Source organism: Hyperolius riggenbachi, chromosome 7 (assembly GCF_040937935.1).
Source record: "Hyperolius riggenbachi isolate aHypRig1 chromosome 7, aHypRig1.pri, whole genome shotgun sequence".
NCBI lineage: Eukaryota > Metazoa > Chordata > Amphibia > Anura > Hyperoliidae > Hyperolius > Hyperolius riggenbachi.
This window is the reverse complement of record NC_090652.1, coordinates 120,844,553-120,864,693: the sequence shown is the minus strand read 5'-3', so window position 1 is coordinate 120,864,693 and position 20,141 is coordinate 120,844,553. Positions and strand designations below refer to the sequence as shown.

General features: G+C 44.0%; 1 protein-coding gene across 10 annotated transcripts in view; it reads left to right on the top strand.

Annotated features, from left to right (window-relative positions):
* Positions 1–20,141, top strand: part of SUN1 (Sad1 and UNC84 domain containing 1) — a 144,398-nt gene that overhangs the window by 8,621 nt on the left and 115,636 nt on the right. For 7 of the 10 annotated variants that reach the window (XM_068244593.1, XM_068244600.1, XM_068244599.1 and 4 more), the window contains exon 1: positions 8,897–9,088. The exons of the other annotated variants lie outside the window; for them this stretch is intronic. The gene's annotated coding sequence lies outside the window, so the exon portion shown is untranslated. Of the gene's footprint in view, positions 1–8,896; positions 9,089–20,141 lie in introns of those variants that run through there. 10 annotated transcript variants of the gene reach the window in all.

The window sequence follows — 20,141 nt, the reverse complement described above, 5'->3', positions numbered from 1 at the left end:
GATTTGCATAAAACACATGTGCGTTTTGTTTATGCGAACCGCAAACGCATTTAGACGCAAGAAAAACGGATGTGCAAGGGAAAAACGCAAATGCACTGAAAAGGCACAAATGCACATGACAGAAAACGCGACCTTTCGTGCACTGCCAAGTGTGTTCCCAGCCACAAGCTGAATACTCACCTGAAGACACAGAAAGATGGATCACAGCGCCGCCCTCTGATGAGTGTTCCCCGTGCCTTGCAGACAGTATTGTGAAGTGGGTATGAGCCTCACGTGCAGCATACCATATGCAGTGTGCACTGAGAGCCCTGTCACACCAAAAATAAAATTGTGTCAATTTAGTTGCGATTTTAATGTAAGTCAATGGAAGCAATTTTTTTAAAAACAAAAACGACCCGCAAAACACTTTTTGGTGTGACAGGGCCCTGACTTCTATATGAATACTTTGGTGGAGCAATATGGGAGCTGTACAGAGGCACCTGAATGAGAGCGAATGCTGTGGTAGAGCCAGGCCATTGATGGGACTTGACAGGAATTCAGCGCAAGCACTTTGGCAATGCTGGAACTGATTGAACATTTGATTTAAACAGAGCTTTACTTTTACATATTTAGTGAACCACACTCTTGGGTTGTGTGGCTTGTTAAAGTGGTCTTAAAAAAACACCTATAGCATTACATTAGCAAGAGCTTTACAAATCACAAGTGCTTAGAAAAGCGCTGCTAGTGAGGCCCAGGAATAAGGGTGCTTTCACACTATGCACATTGCTTTGTGCATCCTGAATTATGTGTTACTAGTATGATGCAACCCATACAGTACATAGAAATATACTTCACCACAATTGTAATTGTGCACATCGTCCAGTAAACTCACAGCATTTTGCACATTATTTTGGCAGAATCGACCACTGACTGTGTACCATTGCAATATAATTATATCGTGTTGCAATTAGATTGTCCGTTGTGATGCAATGTATGCAGTATGAAAGTATTCTAAAGGTTCATGCGCACGCTTAGTTTCCATCAACCTAATTGTTTATCAATCGAATAGGGCAATGGTTTTGGAAATAAAACTCCTCCCACAGTGTGATGTCCTGACAGTTTGCTGTCTGTAACCCTTGTGGCATTGTGGGAAATAATGGCTTTTTCCAATTGCCAAGCAAGCAATCTCTTCCTTTGTGCATATAACTCTCAGTAACAAACATTCCGTACAGATCACCTGCCAGTATTATGATTTAGTATTTATATAGCTAGCACCCTCATATTCTGCAGCGTATATTGTCTTGACACTTAACTGTCCCTCAGAGGGGTTCACAATCTAATCCCTACCATAGCCATATGTATATATCTCTTTAGTGCATGTATACTAGTCTAGGGCCAATTTAGGGGGAAGCCAATTAACTTATCTGTATGTTTTTGGGACATGGGAGGAAACCCATCCAGACAGAGGGAGAACATACAAACTCCTTGCAGATGTTGATCTGGCTGGGATTTGAACCGGGGACCCAGCGCTAACCACTGCCCCACCGTGCTGTCAGTAGTAAAGATGTTGCTACCAGTGATGCATTTCAGAATGTAAATCGGAGAGCGGAAAGATTTTACAATGGGAAAACACTGACCAAATCTATAATTTTTTTTTCATTGTTATTTTCATTACAGTTCCACTTTGAAGTGAACCTAAGATGACGTAAAAACAAGAATTCATACATACCTGGAGCTTCCTCCAGCCCCCTTCAGCCTGATCCATCCCTCTCTCCCATCCTCCGCCTTCAGGATCACCCGCTAAGGCTCCCGGTAACTTTGCGAGTCGGGACTTACTGTGCATGCCGAGTACAGTACTACTGCGCAGGCACAGAACAGCTACAGAAGTGGGTGAGCGCGCGCAGCCGCACTGCGCATGCACCGACTGGCCAAAGTTATCGGGACCATAGTGGAGGATCAAGAAGACAGCCCTTCACATTACTCTCCTCCCATGGATTCAGCTTGGGGTTACTGCTCTGAGCTGCGGATTTCTATCCAGTTCCTGACTCCAGATTACCTCTAAGGAGGTTAATAAAATAATGAACATTCCTGATAAATTCCTAAATGAATATTTTGATCAAGAGCGCTATTGATCTCAATAGATTTCTGTTGGGATTTTTATTATTTTTCTAATCAGATCTGACATTGTCTATTTAAATGTTAGTGTATGAATTCCTCCACACTTTAAATAGATGGACAGAAAGATTGCATGGTATGTGATGAGGGATGGTCGGTGAGATACTAATAAATATGAGTTGATGTAAATTTAAGCAGCTTGAAAATCTACTAATCCAGTGCAGCCCACTCCGATGGTCTGTTGGGGGTCTTCATCCTGGCTGCAGAGCAGAAGCATACCTTAGGCTCTGTGAAGCTGGCACCCCTACAATCGGCACAAATAAAAATTCCATCATGCTTGGTTAGTGCTACGTTTGTGCCCATTTGTGCTGCAAAAATGGAGGTCTGTGCTGCTTTGGTTTTGAAGATAATCGCCCTTATTTTCTTCAAAACATTACCATCACCCAGCCCCCGTACAACAACCTACGGACATAAAACTGGGATGTTTGGATAGTGCTGTGTCTGTGCTCCATTTGTGCTGCAAAAATCATCATTCTATCTTTTATCGTTTTTGAGATTTTCAAGTTTTCATAAAGGTCAAAAGTTCACTCAGCCTCAATCAGCCTTTGCAATGTAGGAGGGGCTGATTGAACTTTTGACCTTTTTTATAACAACTTGAATATCTCAAACTATGATCCAGAATTCTAGACTCAATTCCCCTCCCCCCCCCCCCCCAACCACCACTCCTACTCATCCCCGAATCATTACAGAGTGTACACAGTGGAGTGTCCTCACCTGTATGGCTGGCTCCCTCCTCCAGCTGTTGCCTAGGGACCCACTTTATCTACAACCAGCCCTGGAAGTCAGTGTAGACTGTGGCAGTAATGTTTATTTTAGGTCTAGGCACATTAAAGCTGGCCATACACTGGCCCGATTTGCGCCCGTTTCGACAGCAGATTCGATCACTGGGATCGAATCTGCTGCCAATCGTTTACGCTACACGCCGAATTTCGATCCATTTCGTCCGATCCTGTCGATCGTGCCGTGCGGAAAATAACCGTCGATCGCCCGCGGGTAAAGAGCGCATCGCTAGCGGCGTTCGAGTGCCCGACGACCGACGCAATAGAGCCCGCATACATTACCTGCTCCGCCGGCGCGACTTCAGTCTCCCGGTCACCGCTGCTCTGTCTGCGCTCTGGTCTCCAGGTCCGGCATGCCTCACTTCTTCTAGCCCGGCAGGAAGTTTAAACAGTAGAGCGCCCTCTACTGTTTAAACTTCCTGCCGGGCTAGAAGAAGTGAGGCATGCCGGACCTGGAGACCAGAGCGCAGACAGAGCAGCGGTGACCGGGGGACTGGAGTCGCGCCGGCGGAGCAGGTAATGTATGCGGGCGGGCGGGGGCAGCAGCAGCAGCACCACCACAACAGATTGTGAACGGTTTCAGGCTGAAATCGGTTCGCAATCTGTTTGCAGTAAAGGCAGCCATACGATCCCTCTCTGATCAGATTCGATCAGAGAGGGATCTATCTGTTGGTCGAATCTGATGGCAAATCGACCAGTGTATGGCCACCTTAACTCTTGCGCTATCCATTTAAAAGTGAAAATGTTGCAAATCTACGGAATATTGATGGTCAGTGTGATGCAAATCGAGTTGATGTAAATGCAGCTTGAAAGTGGACCAACTAAACCTCACCAACGTGAAATTTGATCGCTGCATACAAAATTTGCTTAATTCTGCATCAACTTAGAATTACGGTATTTGCATCTCATTAAGCATATGCAGGCAGAGAAAAAGATAAGAAATGCCGACACTGCTGTAAACTGCTTGTTTATTCATAACACATGGTGCAACAACGTGGATTCAAATTTCATGCATATTGAGAGCTAACATACCGGTGTGCTGGTGAAGCTGTGCGGTGGGTGCTGGGGGATGAGCCTTACGGCCATTTCGCGCACATTCGCTTCTACAGAGGCATGTGCACAAAACTGCTGTAAGGCTCTCATCCCCCAGCACCCACCGCACAGCTTCACCAGCAAACCGGTATGGCTCTCAATATGCATGAAATTTGAATCCACGTTGTTGCACTATGTTATGAATAAACAAGCAGTTTACAGCTGTGCTGACACTTCTCATCTTTTTCTCCGCCTGCATATGTCTATCTGAGCCTGAGCACGCTGATCTATCTGCATCGCACTGGATACCTGCTCTGCACCCCTCCCTGCACCCTTAGCTGCAGTGCCAGCACCTTTCTATCCTACCTTCCATTGTGATCTTATTAAGCATCCCTCATGTGGAGAGTGCTGTTTGTACCAGTGCCTTTCCTGAATATTGTCCTAGCAGAGAAATCATTTAGCCACTTTTGAACAATTCTAAATGGAGTACATAAGAACCTTTTATGGTTTTGACTTTGTTCTAATATTTACATGGTGTGTTTTGGCTTTGAGATCTCCATTACCTGCATTGTCTATTCCTGGTTGGTACGGTTTCCTTATCTGAACATTCCTGTCTGTGTAGGGAAGATATAAATGTACATTTATCTGTTGCTATCAGGAAAATGCTCCTCTGTGGCTGCAAATTATAACCCAGTCAGGGGACATTTTCTATTTACTGTATAGTAAGGGTGGCTGAACTTTGGTTGCCACTGGTAATCTCACTTTACGGCTGCTTTCACATTAGGATATTACAGGCGCACGTTAGAGCAGCCTGTAACGCAAGACAACTCGTAGTAATGAAAAATCAATGGGCTGTTCACAGTGCCCACGTTGCGTTGGAATATAACGCTGCACGTTCAATGAAAGTGCAGCATGCTGTGCGTTATACTCGTATGTGGCTGTGTTCGAATGTTTGCACATGCTCATTACTGTTTGTTTTTTTAGTATAAAGTTTGACGCATGCGCAGTTTTCGTTCGATAGTATGCGTCAAAAAGTATGCATCACGTACACATCAAGAGACTCATAACGCGGCTCTATATAACGTCCAACTTCAAAGCTAACATGCTTTGCCTTAGGGGCATGTTATGCGACCTTAAAGGACTTGCGAGGCCAAAATCCGGCCCCCAAATGTAAAAAAAGTTATCTACCTGTATGACTTTCTAAGGCACGGAGGACGCCCTCCGTGCCGTTCCGCCGGGTCCCCGCCTCTCAATACGACCCCGAATGGCTCCCGACCCCACGGCCAGGGTCGGGCTCTGCTGCCTGTATAAAGATGGCCGCCGACCCTGGCCGCGGCTGCGCACTCTGCATGGCCGCTACTGCGGCTGCGCAGCACTAGGGCCAACCCCCCGATCCACGCAACAGGCTGTTTCTTGTAGCGTGGATCGGGGGGTTGGCCCTAGTGCTGCGTAGCGGCCATGCGGAGTACGCAGCCGCGGCCAGGGTCGGCGGCCATCTTTATACAGGCAGCAGAGCCCGACCCTGGCCGTGGGGTCGGGAGCCATTCGGGGTCGTATTGAGAGGCGGGGACCCGGCGGAACGGCACGGAGGGCGCGGACGGCGTCCTCCGTGCCTTAGAAAGTCATACAGGTAGATAACTTTTTTTACATTTGGGGGCCGGATTTTGGCCTCGGAAGTCCTTTAACGTCGCATCTAACGCAACATCTTGGTGTGAAAGAGCCTTAAAAAGAAAAAAATTACAAACTTTTTTTTTTTTCTTTTCCCCCCTGAGACCTCTTTCACACAGAGACGTGTTAGAGGGGAAGTTAAGGTCGCATAACGTTCCCCCTAACGCAACGCATGGTGGTACTAAACTTGGACGCTACATAGACGTGTTATGCGTGTCTTGATGCGCCGTTTTCGTTCGATACTGGTAGAACAAAAAACGGCACTTGCGTCCAAAGACTGTGGAGACCACGTGATCGGAATACTCCGCATCACATGGTCCCGCTAGCCAATCACCGCACAAAGCGGCCGCTCCAGGAAGTAAACACTGCACGTCACAGAGTGCAGTGAATATTAATTAGCCATGTGGCTAGGGACAATAGCGGACTCTCCCCTCCTCCTCTCCTGCACTGAGCATGTGCAAACAGTCTAACGCGGCTAAAACCGCATATAATGCACAGCATGCTGCACTTTCTTTGAACGTGCAGCGTTACACTGTAACGCAACGTGAGCACTGTGAACAGCCCATTGATTTTTCATTACTGTGAGTTGAGCTGCGTTACAGGCTGCTCTAACGTGCGCCTGTAACGTCCCACTGTGAAAGCAGCCTTAGGCTTGTATGTGAGCACTTCTCTGGAGTTGGTAAAACAGTTTGCACTCCTTCAGGTAAAAGCTGCACATTTCAGCCATTTGGAAATACACAAAACAGTTTTACAAACTTAAAAAAAATTCTAGTATAATGAGAGACATTCGTAAAAAACAGTGGAACCTGGTCAGGGGCGATTCTTCCATGAAGCAACCTGAAATACGTGCTTCAGGGCAGCAACAATTAGAGGGTGGCAAGGGGCGGCTCCCCTCCCCAAATGTCCTCCTCCACGCACTTCCCATCTCCCCCTCCCTAGATGCACGGTTCCGCTTTACTTGCCTGCTCTCAGCATTTCAGCGATGGGATCTTTATTCGTCCATTCAGCGTCCTGTATCAATGGCTACAGTAGTGCCTCATGTGACCTGCTGCCAGGTCACATGAGGGACTGCTGTAGTCAGAGAGGAAGCAGGACATAATGTGTGGCTGGTGATCCAATCGCTAATCTGCTGAGTGAGGGCCCATTTATACTAGGGCGATTCCCGCTAATCGCTTTTTAAAAGCACTAGTGCTATACTACCCTATGGCAGTGTTCTCACTGCCACAATTGGTGCTAATCGCAAAACGCCCGCAATCGGCACCAATCGAGGCAGTGAGAACACTGCCATAGAGTAGAATAACACTAGTGCTTTGGCGATTAGCGGGAATCACCCGTTAATCCCCCAGACGCATTACCTGCAGCATTTTTGGAGCGATCGTGGTAAAGTGCTTATAAAGCGCTGACAACGATCGCTCTGAAATTGCGGAAGTGTCCAGGGATTTTTACCATGCGAATTGTGGTAAAATCACTTGAGCAAAACGCTATCACTAAGTGCTAGTGTTTTGCGCTTTTAGATGTGAACGGGGACTGAGTGAGTGATGCGGCGCTCTGCAGCACATCCTGGGGATCAGATGCTGTGGGCCAGCGGGAGGAAATGCTGTCTTGGAGGAGGCAGAGGGAGGTAAGCGTAGTGCTAGTGCCTGCAGTGCACAGCCCGATGTCTTTTCTTTCCGGACCGGACACAAATCAGAGGAGGATCCTCACAATGTATTGCTGCAGGCAACAAAAAGTCTAGAGCTACGTACACACATACGACAACGATCGTTTGTTGTGAACAACGAACAAACTTTTAATTGACGAAAGTACGACGTAAGTTAGCTTTTAAAGGTGTGTAACGATCTGATTGTTATAACGAACGTTACATCACGTAAAGCAACTATTGCGCTTGCGCATAAAAATGAAAAGTTCCATGTAGAAATGTGCATGTCAAGCCTAGTACGATGTACTACTTTTGCAAACAATCGTCGTTGGAAAAAATCCGCCAAGCTAGATCGTTCGCTTTTAACGATCTAGCTCGTCCGTCGTTAGACTTAATGGTCGTTGGCTGCTTTTTTTTTAAATGATCGTCGTTTGAAATGATCGGAGAACGATCGTTTCAAACGACTATAATCACATGTGTGTACGCACCTTAGAACTGGCCCTGAACCTGTTGATGTGAATTGTTTGTTTTCCTTTGGGAAGCTGTGGAAATGGCCAGCGCTTAAAAAAAAATTAAAAGCGCTTAGGGCTGGTTCACACTATAAGCGCTTTTAGAAGCGCTAGTGATTTGAAAAGCGCTTGCTAATGTAATGCTGTGTTTTTCCACTTGAGCAATGTGATATTTTTAATTTTTAAATCTCGCATAGCATTACATTAGCAAGTGCTTTTCAAATCACTAGCGCTTAGAAAAGCATTCATAGTGTGAACCAGCCCTGGGAGCATATTCTCGAGCACATTTTCTGCACAGGAAATGGGCTAGTACACATTGAATGGATATTTTTGCATGCAGGAAAAAAAAACCAATAGCAGTGAAGCACTGCTTTGCATTACTCTTATGAATTTCATTCGCTTCTGTGAAAAACTAATGCTAGGTACACATGATACAATTTTCTGGCACATTTACCTGCCAGATCGATTTTTTTTTTTCACCAACATGTCCGATTCCTCTCTTATGGAAATCGATCGGAAAATCAGTTGGCAAATCGATCGAAATTCAGATCGGACATGTTGGAAAAAAATCGACCTGGCAGGTAAATCTGTCAGAAAATTGTATCGTGTGTACCTAGCATTACACGTTTTCCCACATGTAAACACGCATGGTGAGCTGAAAACGCATGCAGAAAAAAACCTCACACAGAACTAAGTGTGACCCCTGCATTAGGTGAATGCAAGGTATACATCAGCTGCAACACACTATCCATCAGCCACACATCTTCAGGCTTTTATATTCTTTTGTAGTGCAGTGTTGATTTCCTATCGGTATGTGCATGGTGGTAAACACAGCAGTTAGTATTCTTAGCAGTTACTAATACACCAGTTCCTGACCAGGTCTCCCAGCCAGGGGAAACCCTGATTTCCTTCCCTGGTGCTCTGATTCTCTTGATGTGAAATATCCATGCAGTCCTCTGCAGACAGGATTGTGGCTGCTTCCCTACTATGCAAGGCGTGCAGCTGGTTAACTTACTCTTGTGGGCTGTCTTGTATTCCAGTCATCCAATCACTTTGAAGTGCGGCTCAGACAGACAGCCTGAGCTTGTGGAGTGGGTGTATCACATTAGGCTGATCCTTCAGGCTTTGTTGAGATAGGGAAGCCATTTTGGGATCTTGCAGCAGTGTGGAATAGCGAGTGCTGTCAACTTGCAAACTTCCCCTTTTCCCACAGCCTCAGCTGGATACACAAGGACTTGGAATGTAGCAGTGTGTCTTCCTTGCCCTAGGATATGACTCGCAGTGGCTTCAGGAACCTGGAAAGCTAGGTCTGCATGTATGCTTGCTGCTCCTCATCCAGTGCCGTGCTTCATGTGCTGCCTCCTTACACTCTGATCCTAGCAAGTTATAAATAGTTGAATGATCTCTTATTGTTGCTATGCTGCTTCTGCTATGTTTTGAATAAGCTTTTGCGGTTTGAAAGCTCCAGTGCAGCTCCAGATAAGAGGCCTGAGCATATACTGTATCCACGAGTAGCACATTCATTGTATGTTTTAAAGTAACAGGAGCCTTGTGTTGTGACAGTCTCATGTGCGCAGTGTTATTTTGTGTTCCTAGGGGTCACCCTGTACAGGGCTTGTTGTGACGACTTGCGGTTATTTGTGAGGACGGTGTTGTGTACATTTGTGATCCACATTTTATTACGAGGTCTATTTATAGCTGTTGTTTAATAAATAACCTATTTACTCCAAGTTGTTTGGTTTATAGAGGAAGCATTCACACACAGATTCTGTTCAGAAGTCCATGAACACAAGGGTTTGTCCAGCAAGCACTGCTGTTTATATAAACAACCTCTTGTTAGCATGATGCTGAGATCTTGCAGGTGTGTGCTGACTGAGATCCAAAGGGTTAAAACTTGAAGTGCCAGCAGCTCTGCAAAAGACAGTTGTGGCTACTGCTGTATAAAGAGCTCCTTGTGCCTGACACATGTGGGCTATTGTATGGTAACATTTGCTGCATCTCTGCTCTGTGAACTCCCCAGGCAGATGTCACTGTGATTGCTGAGTGCTTGTGGCTCAGATTAACAGAAGAGTTCCAGTGTCCATTGAGTAGACCCCCTGCTGTGAGCAGTTGCTTTTGGGAACGTCCTCCTTTTGAGTGGATTTTTGTAAGTCTCTTGTCCTAATTGTGCAAGTCTCTGCCTAAACCCTTCACTGCCTGGCGAGTGGCGACGCAGGTGCCGTGACTGTAAGCTTAGAAAATGTGTTGCATGGTAGGAACCTGTCATTAGGCAGGAATTTAAACCGCTTAGCCTGCTGCGTTAGCTCTGGAAAGGTTGGATGTGACTGGCCTTGACCATGAGGAGCTTGTGAGATTCACCTCAGCTTTCTGGATTTGTTGTAGCGTGCATTATGTACATTGTCAGCAGTTGACATTCTCACACCTTTTATATCTGGCATGCAAGGAATATATTTGCGTAGTAAGTAGAACACATGCTGGCTAGCTGTACAAGGTTCAGGTCCAAGTCTTTAATACTGATGTGAGTACTCCTATTTATGGGTTAGTGTAGTAATATGAAAGTGCTTTTAAAGGAACCCGAGGTGTGAGACCTATGGAAGCTGCCATATTTATTTCCTTATTAATAATACCAGTTGCCGGGCAGTCCTGATGATCTTTCTGGTCAGTAGAGTCTAAATCACACATCTGAAATAAGCATGCAGCTAATCTTGTCAGATTTGTCATACACATCAGATATGCATGCTTGTTCAGGGTGTATGGCTTAAAATATTAGAGGCAGAGGATCAGCAGGCAATGTGCATTATTTAAAAGGAAATAAACATGTCAGCCTCCATTTTCCTCTAACCTCGGGTTCCCTTTAAAATGGGAAGCTAATCAGTATTGCCATAAACAGTACTTATTTATTTTACTGGCATTTAAGATGCAGACGTGCCAGACCCAGTGTGTACAGCATACAGCTGATTACTGTGCTTTATATAAAGCTGCAGTATGTATTTATCTCTGCTTGACTTTCAAACTATCCCCACTGCTTCTACAGTTGTAAATTGACTCTGTGCACTCAGTATTCCTCTACTGAAGTGCAGATAATAAGTTCTGTAGTGATAAACTGCTGATGGCCCATATTACTACTGCTGAAGGGCCATTCTACTACGGATAACAGTCTCAGCGTCAAGTTTGAATTTTAAAATGCTGAGATTATTATTTAGGAGTTTGTATGTTCTCCCCGTGTCTGCGTGGGTTTCCTCTGGGCCCTCCGGTTTCCTCCCACATCCCAAAAACATACAGATAAGTTAATTGGCTTCCCCCAAAATTGGCCCTAGACTACGATACATTCACTACACGATACATACATAGACCTATGACTATGGTAGGGATTAGAGGGACAGTTAGTGACAAGACTATATACTACTGTACAGCGCTGCTTAATATGTTTGCACTATATAAATAAATTTAACAAACAGTCAATCAATCTAATCACTACCATAGACATATGTCCATCATAGTTTAGGGCCAATTTAGAGGAAAAGTAGTTTCAATTATCTGTATGTTTTTGGGATGTGGTAGGAAACTGGAGTGCCCGGAGGAAACCCACACACACACAGGGCTGCCCAACTGCATTATTAATCAGCCTTATTTTAAGTACACTCAAGTAGACAAACAGTGGTAACTGGCCATTTTTAAATTGTGGCTTTGAGAGTGTAAATTAAGCAGAAACTGAAGACTTTCTAAATCGGGGAAGGAATGACTGTCTTTTCTGTTGATCTAAGTAAAGTTCACACATTTCCAGAAGGACTCTGCATAGATGAGGTAGGCTTTTTTTTTTCCCCTCCTCTCTTTTCATTCCTTATTGGGGATGTCCTTTTCACTCAGTAGATGATAGTTTTGTCATATATGACTTACCTCTGTGCACCTGCTACACCTTAACTGGCACATCTGACACTTTGCAGCAGTCCTTTTTATTAGCTTTCTAACCATACTTCTATTGAACGTCGTAAGTTTATAAGCAATCTATTTAGCTGGTGCGTCATAAAAAACCTCCACAACACCCATGTTACAGTTTATACTTGTGTGCTGTCAAGAAGTTAAGCTTTGTAGTCAGTTCAGCATTGTCAAATGCCTGGAATCAGTGAGGAAATGGGTAGCAACGCCTAAGCGAGCTTCTCTTCTGTTCACTTTGGCCAAGTAGTCAAATGTTCATGGGAAATCCTCCTCCTTTCTGAATTCTGTAGTAATATAGCTTACATAAAGTACAATACATCTCCGGGCGCTGTTTCATGTAGGTCACAAAGGGAAGTCTTGTATCGCCATGGCTTTCAGTATCCATTTAGAGAAGTTTCTACTCTGTTTCTGTAATGGTTACTCCAATGGTCTGGACCACAGGTGGTGAGCTCCAGTCCTTTGAGGGCCACATCCATGCCAGTGTTTAGGGTGGACTGAGAAATGTGTTCTGTTTGATAAACAGCACCTTTCCTGATTCACTCCCATCAATTAAGTTGAGCTGTGTAGAAAATGTGTGTTGGCTCTTGAGGACTGGATTTTGACATTCCTTGACCTGGACAGTAAATTAAGAGAAATAGAGGGCCAAACACAACAATAAACTTCTAAACAGAACATTTTAGCTAGGGTTCCACTTAAAGATGAATCTGTAACACATTGGCTATGGAATAACCTTCTAATGGAAGTAATACATCCCTATCTAGAATGCCAAATGTGCATGTGTTGTGGGCGGCAGTGCTATGATCCTCTATGGAGGAACGATTGTGTTGTCCAGGACAATGCATGTCCGAATTGTTGCCCCGGATGTGAAACTTGTGATTTATGTGAAAAGTGCCCAATGATTTTCAATGAACTGTTCTACCTAATGTTAATAATTGTGTGCGTCCGTGTCCAAATTCATCTGTAGTTTGCATTAAGTGAATACCGGGCCTAATGCTGGGAATACACGGGTCGATCCAGCGGCCGATTAGCCGCCGGATCGACCCCAGCCGCGTCCCCGCTCGTCCGCACGGATCGATTGGCGCTCGTCCCCGCCGGCGCTTCCTTATCAGCGCTTGATTCCCTGCCATTGTCCACCGGCGGGGATCGAGCGGCTTGATCGGGCCAGCTGAATATTATCAGCTGGCTGGATCAGCTGGTCGATACACGGTACAGAAACGTACCGTGTATCCCCAGCGTAACTACTTATTCGCGTCTGGAGCCAATGAAAGCAGCTCCTGACAGGCTGTCAGCACTCTGCTGTCATACTGATGGCAGAGAGAGGAGCCTGTGGCGATGGGGTAGCGTATGTATGTGCGGCGTTTTACCGTATCGGCAGTCTTTGGTCCTGAAGAGGGTAGAGACTGCTGGTACGGAAGTGGTTAACCACTTAAGTCTATCTGGACAGATATATGCATCCAGATAGACTACCCTGCTGCCGCTGCACTGGACGTGCAACTGCGCGTGCTCTCGCCGCCTTCCGATAGCCCCGAGATCAATGAATGGGAACATGGTTCCCATTCATCGATCTAAGTCCCCGGCAGAAAAACAGACGGCCTCTTATCAGAGGCCGCGGTCTTTCTGCACAAAAAAAAAATTTCCTGTCCTCCTAATGCTTCCTGGAAGCAAGAGCTTTCGCTTCCAGGACTTTTTGACTGTGGCCATCTTGTGGCTAAATAGTAAAACTACACCCTGGGTGTATAGCTTTATCTGTATGGGACTTGAAAGAAAATGCCATTCACTGAGCTAGCCAAGATATTACATTTAGATGTATAAATAAGTAATTAAACCAAAGTAAAGGCTTGTACACAGGGTAGGAAAAATAATTAAAAACGGACAATGAATGACCCATCGGTCAGATGTCCGAAAGTTACACAAACTACTGCTTAAATGAAAGATCTGCGATAATGCTCAGGCATTTCAAAAGACTGCCATGACTGATCACTTTGCCGCAGATCCTGCATCGTTAAACGATCCTAGTGGTTGATGGCCGATTGAAAGTTTGTGTGTGGTCTCCTGCTGTCGTTCACAACACTGTGTATTATCTGCTGTTATTCATTGTGGAACTATCGTTAATGTGTTCCCACGATTGTCTGGCAGTGTGTCTGTAGCTTAAAGGAAATTAGAGCTGTAGCTATAATAACTGATACTTACCTGCTTTTTCCTCCTGCAGCATAAACCTGTGCGAGTCCCTTGCCGTCCTCCCATCATCTTTCGTTCTGCTGTGATCAGCCCCAGTAATTGGCTTAGTCGGTCAGTCTGGGTCTACTGCGCATGCACAGTAGCGCAGAAGACCCAGACTGATCTCGAGTGCACCTATTGCCCAGGCTGATCGCGTCGAGGAACTCGCACATGTTTATCCCGCAGGAGGAAGCAGCGGGTAAGTATTGGTTCTACTTGTAGCTTGAGCTCTGGTAGACATGTTTATCCCATCACTTTATTTTCACTTCAGATCTGCTTCAGTTTTTCAGCTGAAATGTTAAAATAGCTTAGACTTTTTTTTTTCTTTAGGTTTAGTTATGGGCCTGATGGGGAAAAGCCAAAACAGCATCTCAATAAATGATTCTGAGATTTCCTGATCTCTGCTTTGAAATCCTTTTCCTAGGCTTCTCACATGACAGCTACTGGTGCTGCACACTTGCCATTGTACAACAACAACACATTTGTAAAGTGCTTTTCTCCCATAGGACTCGCTGACAGCTGGGAGTCACTGACATCACTGACAACTGGGAGTCCAGTGCTCCTATCACATGAAGACAGATCCTGGCGCTCAGGCCAGGGATTGGTGCCATGTAGGAGACTTCATGAGCAGGAGTTGATATTTTTTCAGATTATGGTGTTCAGGCTTTGCAAGCTTCATGTAAATATGCTGCACGCTCTGGTGTCTAGTGACGGAGGATGGCAAAACAGGAGGGGACCGAGGCTGCACTAAGCAATTATAAGGAGTGCAATAAAAGTTGTAAAAAAGAAATTAGGCTGGCAAAGATTGAAGCTGAAAATCAAATCGCTAGGGATATCAAATCTAACCCAAAGAAGTTTTACAAGTACATCAACTCTAAAAAAAGAAAGGTTGACTGTATTGGACTCCTAAAGGATGAGGGTGGGAACTCAATGGTGGATGACCAAGGTAAGGCAGAGTTACTAAATGCTTTCTTTGCGTCTGTCTTCACAAGGGAAACATCACTGTTGCAAATTACAGATGCAGAAGAGTCTCAATCTTCCAATTGTAATATTAAATACTTAACGCAGGAAGAAGTGGAGGCAAGACTAAATAAATTAAAATTAGACAAGGCACCTGGCCCGGATGGCATGCATCCTCGAGTCCTAAGGGAGTTAAGTTCAGTTATAGATAAACCCCTTTAGCCTATCTTTTGTGACTCATAGTAGAAAATAATCTTATTTCTCAGCATCAACATGGGTTTACTAAAGACAGGTCCTTTTTGACTAACATGCTCAGCTTTTATGAGGTAGTGAACGCTAATGTGGATATTGGGAATGCTGTGATATACTTGGACTTTGTAAAGGCCTTCGACACTGTTCCACACAAAAGTCTAGTGCAAAAGTTGAGGATGCAAGGACTGGGGGAAGAGTCTGTGTGCATGGATAGTGAACTGGCTAATGGACAGAAAACAAAGAGTTGTGGTCAATGGATCATACTCAAAATGGGTGACAGTTACTGTCCCATAGGGGTCTGTACTGAGTCCAGTGCTCTTCAATTTATTATGACCTAGTAGATGCAGTAGAAAGCAATGTTGCTATTTTTGCAGATGATACAAAATTGTGCAGAATCATCAACTCTCAGGAAGATAGGGACATATTGCAACAGGATCTGGATAGGATGGCTATATGGGCACATAAATGGCAGATGAAATTCAATGTTGAAATATGTAAAGTCATGCATTTTGGTCGTACCAATGGTCTAGCACCAGACCAAATGGGATACAGTTGGGGACATCAAACTTGGAGAAAGACTTAGGAGTACTCATCGACAACAAGTTAAATAATCATATTAAAGAGACACTGAAGCGAAAAAAAAATTATGATAATATGATTTGTATGTGTAGCACAGCTAAGAAATAAAACATTGAGATCAGATACATCAGTGTAATTGTTTCCAGTACAAGAAGAGTTAAGAAACTACAGTTGTTATCTCTATGCAAAAAAGCCATTAATCTCTACGACTTTCAAAGTCCTAGAGAGGGCTGTCTTCTGACTTTTATTATCTCAACTGTAAGTGAACAGTTTACTTTTTATCTGCCAGAGGAGAGGTCATTAGTTCAGACTGCTCTGAAATAATCATTTTGAATGCAGAGTGTTGTGTAATCTGCACATATTAGAGAATGATGCAATGTTAGAAAACACACTATATACCTGAAAATAAAAATATGAGAGTATTTTCTTTGCTGCTAATCTTCTAGTAATTATTCATAGTACACAACCAATTCATTATATCATATATTTTTTTTTCACTTCAGTGTCTCTTTAAATGCCAAGCCGCTGCAGCTAAAGCGAATAAAATGTTGGCATGCGTTAAAAGGAAAATAAAAACTCAATGCTAGCATAATATTGCCCCTGTTTAACTCTCTGGTAAGGCCACATCTGGAATATGGAATTCAATTCTGGGCAGCACATTACAGGAAAGATATTGCAGTTTTAGAGCAGGTGCAGAGACTAGCAACAAAATTGATACGTGGGATGGAAGGTCTCACTTACCAAGAAAGGTTAGATAAACTGGGTTTATTTAGTCTAGAGAAAAGACTCCTTAGAGCAGGTATGTCAAACCGGTCCTACGAGGGCCGAGATCCTCACACATTTTTGATACAGCTCAAATGAATTGATGGGTCTGAATCAGGAAAGGTGTGGTCCATCAGGTAGAACACACTCCTTTCTTTCTCAGTCCATCCTAAACACTGGAATGGATCTGGCCCTCCAGGCCTGGAGTTCGACACATGTGCCTTAGAGCATTGTTCCCCCAACACTGTCCTCAAGGCCCACCAACGGTGCATGTTTTGTGGAAATCCACAGAGGCAGTTAATCGGCTCTGCTGAGACACTAATAACCTCATCTGTGCATGTTTGTGGTTTTCTGCAAAACATGTACTGTCGGTGGCCCTTGAGGACAGGGTTGGGAAACTCTGTGGCTTAGAGGGAATCTAATTAACATGTATAAACACATTAGTGGGCAATATAAAAGCTCGACGGATGAGCTTTTTGTCCCTAGGCCTTCTCAAAGGACTAGAAGACATGATCTGCGCATGGAGGAAAAACGTTTTAGCCATCCATTTAGGAAAGGGTACTTTACAGTAAGAGTGATTAAGATGTGGAATGCATTGCCACAGGAAGTAGTTATAGCTAATTCTATACCTGCATTTAAAGGGGGCTTAGATGCTTTCCTTGCGTTGAAAGACATCCATGGCTACAATTACTAGGTAATGCCCAATGATGTTGATCCAGGAATTTTATCTGATTGCCATCTGGAGTCGGGAAGGAATTTTTTCCCTTTTGGGGCGAATTGGACCATGCCTTGTAAGGTTTTTTTCGGCTTTCTCTGGATCAACAGGGATATGTGAGGAAGCAGGCTGGTGTTGTACTTTGTTCTCTGGTTGAACTCGATGGACGTATGTCTTTTTTCCAACCCAAACAACTATGTAACTATGTAAACCTTTTGCATTACTGATTAGGCCCCCAGCTTTCTTAAGTAGTAAAAAGGCACCAGAATATTTGAGTGCGGGTGAAACAGCTTGCAGAATATCGGCAATAGTGCTTAAGTTTTACTAAGGCTTTTACCTAAACTAATTCTACCTCTAACTACTTCCCTATCTAGCGCCTAAGGGCCCTTTCACAGTAGATGGGCAGTGAAAAGCCTGTCAAAATCTCTGAACCTCTTGCTGCTGCCCGGTACCAGCTCGCTACTGCTTGGTGAGCATGCAGTTCGACTGCCCATGTGAAAGAGCCCCAACACTTCCTGTCCCTTCTTACCATAATATAGGCTCCGGGTATTGCTAGCGCCAAAATTAAACACTGGCCACTGCTATAGCTGCAATTAACATTGCGGTCTATGCCGCGTGCCCAAATTACCTGATTCGCCCAACTTAATTCCCGGTACTTACATTTTTAAAAAAAAAGTAAAAGTTCACTTCTTTGTAGCAACTATTTGGTGTACACTTTTGTGTGCAAAGAAGCCCAGATTCCTGTCTTTTGTTGTGTTTACAAACTTGGGACTGATCATTTAGTTTTTACTATTCATACTGAGCAATTGTCTGCTGGAGATTGTGATGCCCTATAAAAATCTTTAACTTCCCGAACTTGGCCCATATGCAATTCACTTTTTCTCCTAAGTTTTCTCCTAGGTGATATTTTTAAATTTGTTACTAAAATGCATTTTAAGCCATCAGAAAGCAAAAAAATGCTCAAAATTATTTTGATAGTCCTTTTTAATTTACTTTTTGGTACTTTTTTAGTTGAAAAGTGCTGGAAAGTTATTTTAATTTGAAGATGAAAAATCATCTCCTAGGAGAAAACTCAGGTGAAAAAGTGAATTGCATATGGCCCCTTGTATCTTATCCCCTCAGATTGTAAGTACTAGCAAGGTCAGGAGGACTGCCTCTCCTTTTGTTTCTTGTGTTTCTTGCATCTGCTGTTTTTTTTATTGTAGAACAATTTGTCTTAATTGTCATGTTTGTTGCACTTCCCTCTGTCTTTTGTCTTTTATTCATGTCTTGTAATATTGTACAGAACTATGGAATATAATGGTGCCATATACATTAATAATAATACTATTCCTGTTAGTGCTACATGTGGTCCCTGTGAGCTTATTTCTTTATTGCTCTAATAAAGACATCTGCTTCTGTCATGTTGCTATTTGGTTTGGAAACTACTTGTGGCCGCTGTTGATATGGGTGGCAGTGGTTACCACATGCTTTTTATCTGTTCTCGCTTCTTTGTTGCATCCCACTTCCTGATTTTTCCCACCCACTTCCCCCTCCAGTGGATCTCTATTCCAAATGCACGGAGCTGTGTACTTAATACTTTACATATTCAGTTTTCCTCTTTATTTTAAATGTATTTTTCCTTTAAAACAAGTCTAGTGTATCATGTAATCAGATTGCTAAAGTGAAACCTAGGTGAGATTGATATGAAGGCTGCCATATTTATTTCCTTTTAAATAATACCAGTTACCTGGTTGTCCTGCTGATTCTTTGCCTCTAATACTTTAAGCTACGGACCCTGAACAAGTATGCAGCACATCAGGCGTTTCTGTCAGACCTGGCAAGGTTATCTGCATGCTTGTTTCTGGTGTTATTCAGACACTACTTCAGCCAAATAGATCAGCAGGGTTGTCAGGCAACTGGTATTCTTTAAAAGGAAATAAATATGGAAGCCTCCATATCAATCACCTTGGGTTCACTTTAATGATGGTACTACTGTGTTGCAGTAATAAATGTCAAAGGCCTCGATTCATAAAGGGCTGTGCTATGAAACAAATCAGGTTGTTTAAATACCTCATTCGGTATTTTAGACTTCTGTGTGCTAATTCATAAAATTTTTCAGGTGCTGTAGAAACTCAGTAATTTTACCAATGCCCATGGACAAAAACCCGTTCGGTAACAGCAGAAGTTTGGAGTTGTTACATGTTGTTCGCTGTAGTGAGGACAATAGTAAGAGACCTCCCTTTAGAATGTACATATCTGTTATCCTGCCTCAGCTCGCTCTGAATCTATTAGTCTTAACATTTTATTTAATTGCCACAACTTAGATGAACTCCAAGAGACATTTCTTATGCCATGCTTAGGTGATTTCCCCACTAGTTCCTCCGCATCTTCAAACAAGAACCTACAGGGTTAAATGGCTGAAGGGCTGCAGGGGTTCCGTTCTCGTTTTCTCTGCTCCGCTGCCTGGGGGTTAGAAAAGCTTCTTCCTCCCGAGAAGCCTTCACAGCCTATCAACATCCGATCAGCTGGACTTGCAGGAGACAGGGGCTGTTTGTATTGGCTTTTGGCTTCTCTGTCGTAGCTCTCTTTGCTTCTGTGAGTCATGGCTCCACACAGTCTCCGCACTGTTAACGCCGCATCAGAGCTGGCGGTAATATTTCTGGGCTTTATCGCAAGTTCTAGTCTTTATGAATTGACATTTACTGACGTGTTGAGGTATTTACTGCACAAGTTGGTAATTTTACCTCACTGCTCGGTAATTTCAGCTTGCCAAGTAGTAACAGCCTTTATGAATTGACATTTTCCTAAGTGCTCAGTTAGGCCCGGTTCACATTGGCGTTCGCCGTCCGGAATCGCCGTGCCGGACCGCATGCGGAACGGACGCACGGCATAGCAATGAAAGTCTATGCGTCCGTTCACATGCGTCCATACCATGCGGACCGGAGCCGGACCGGATC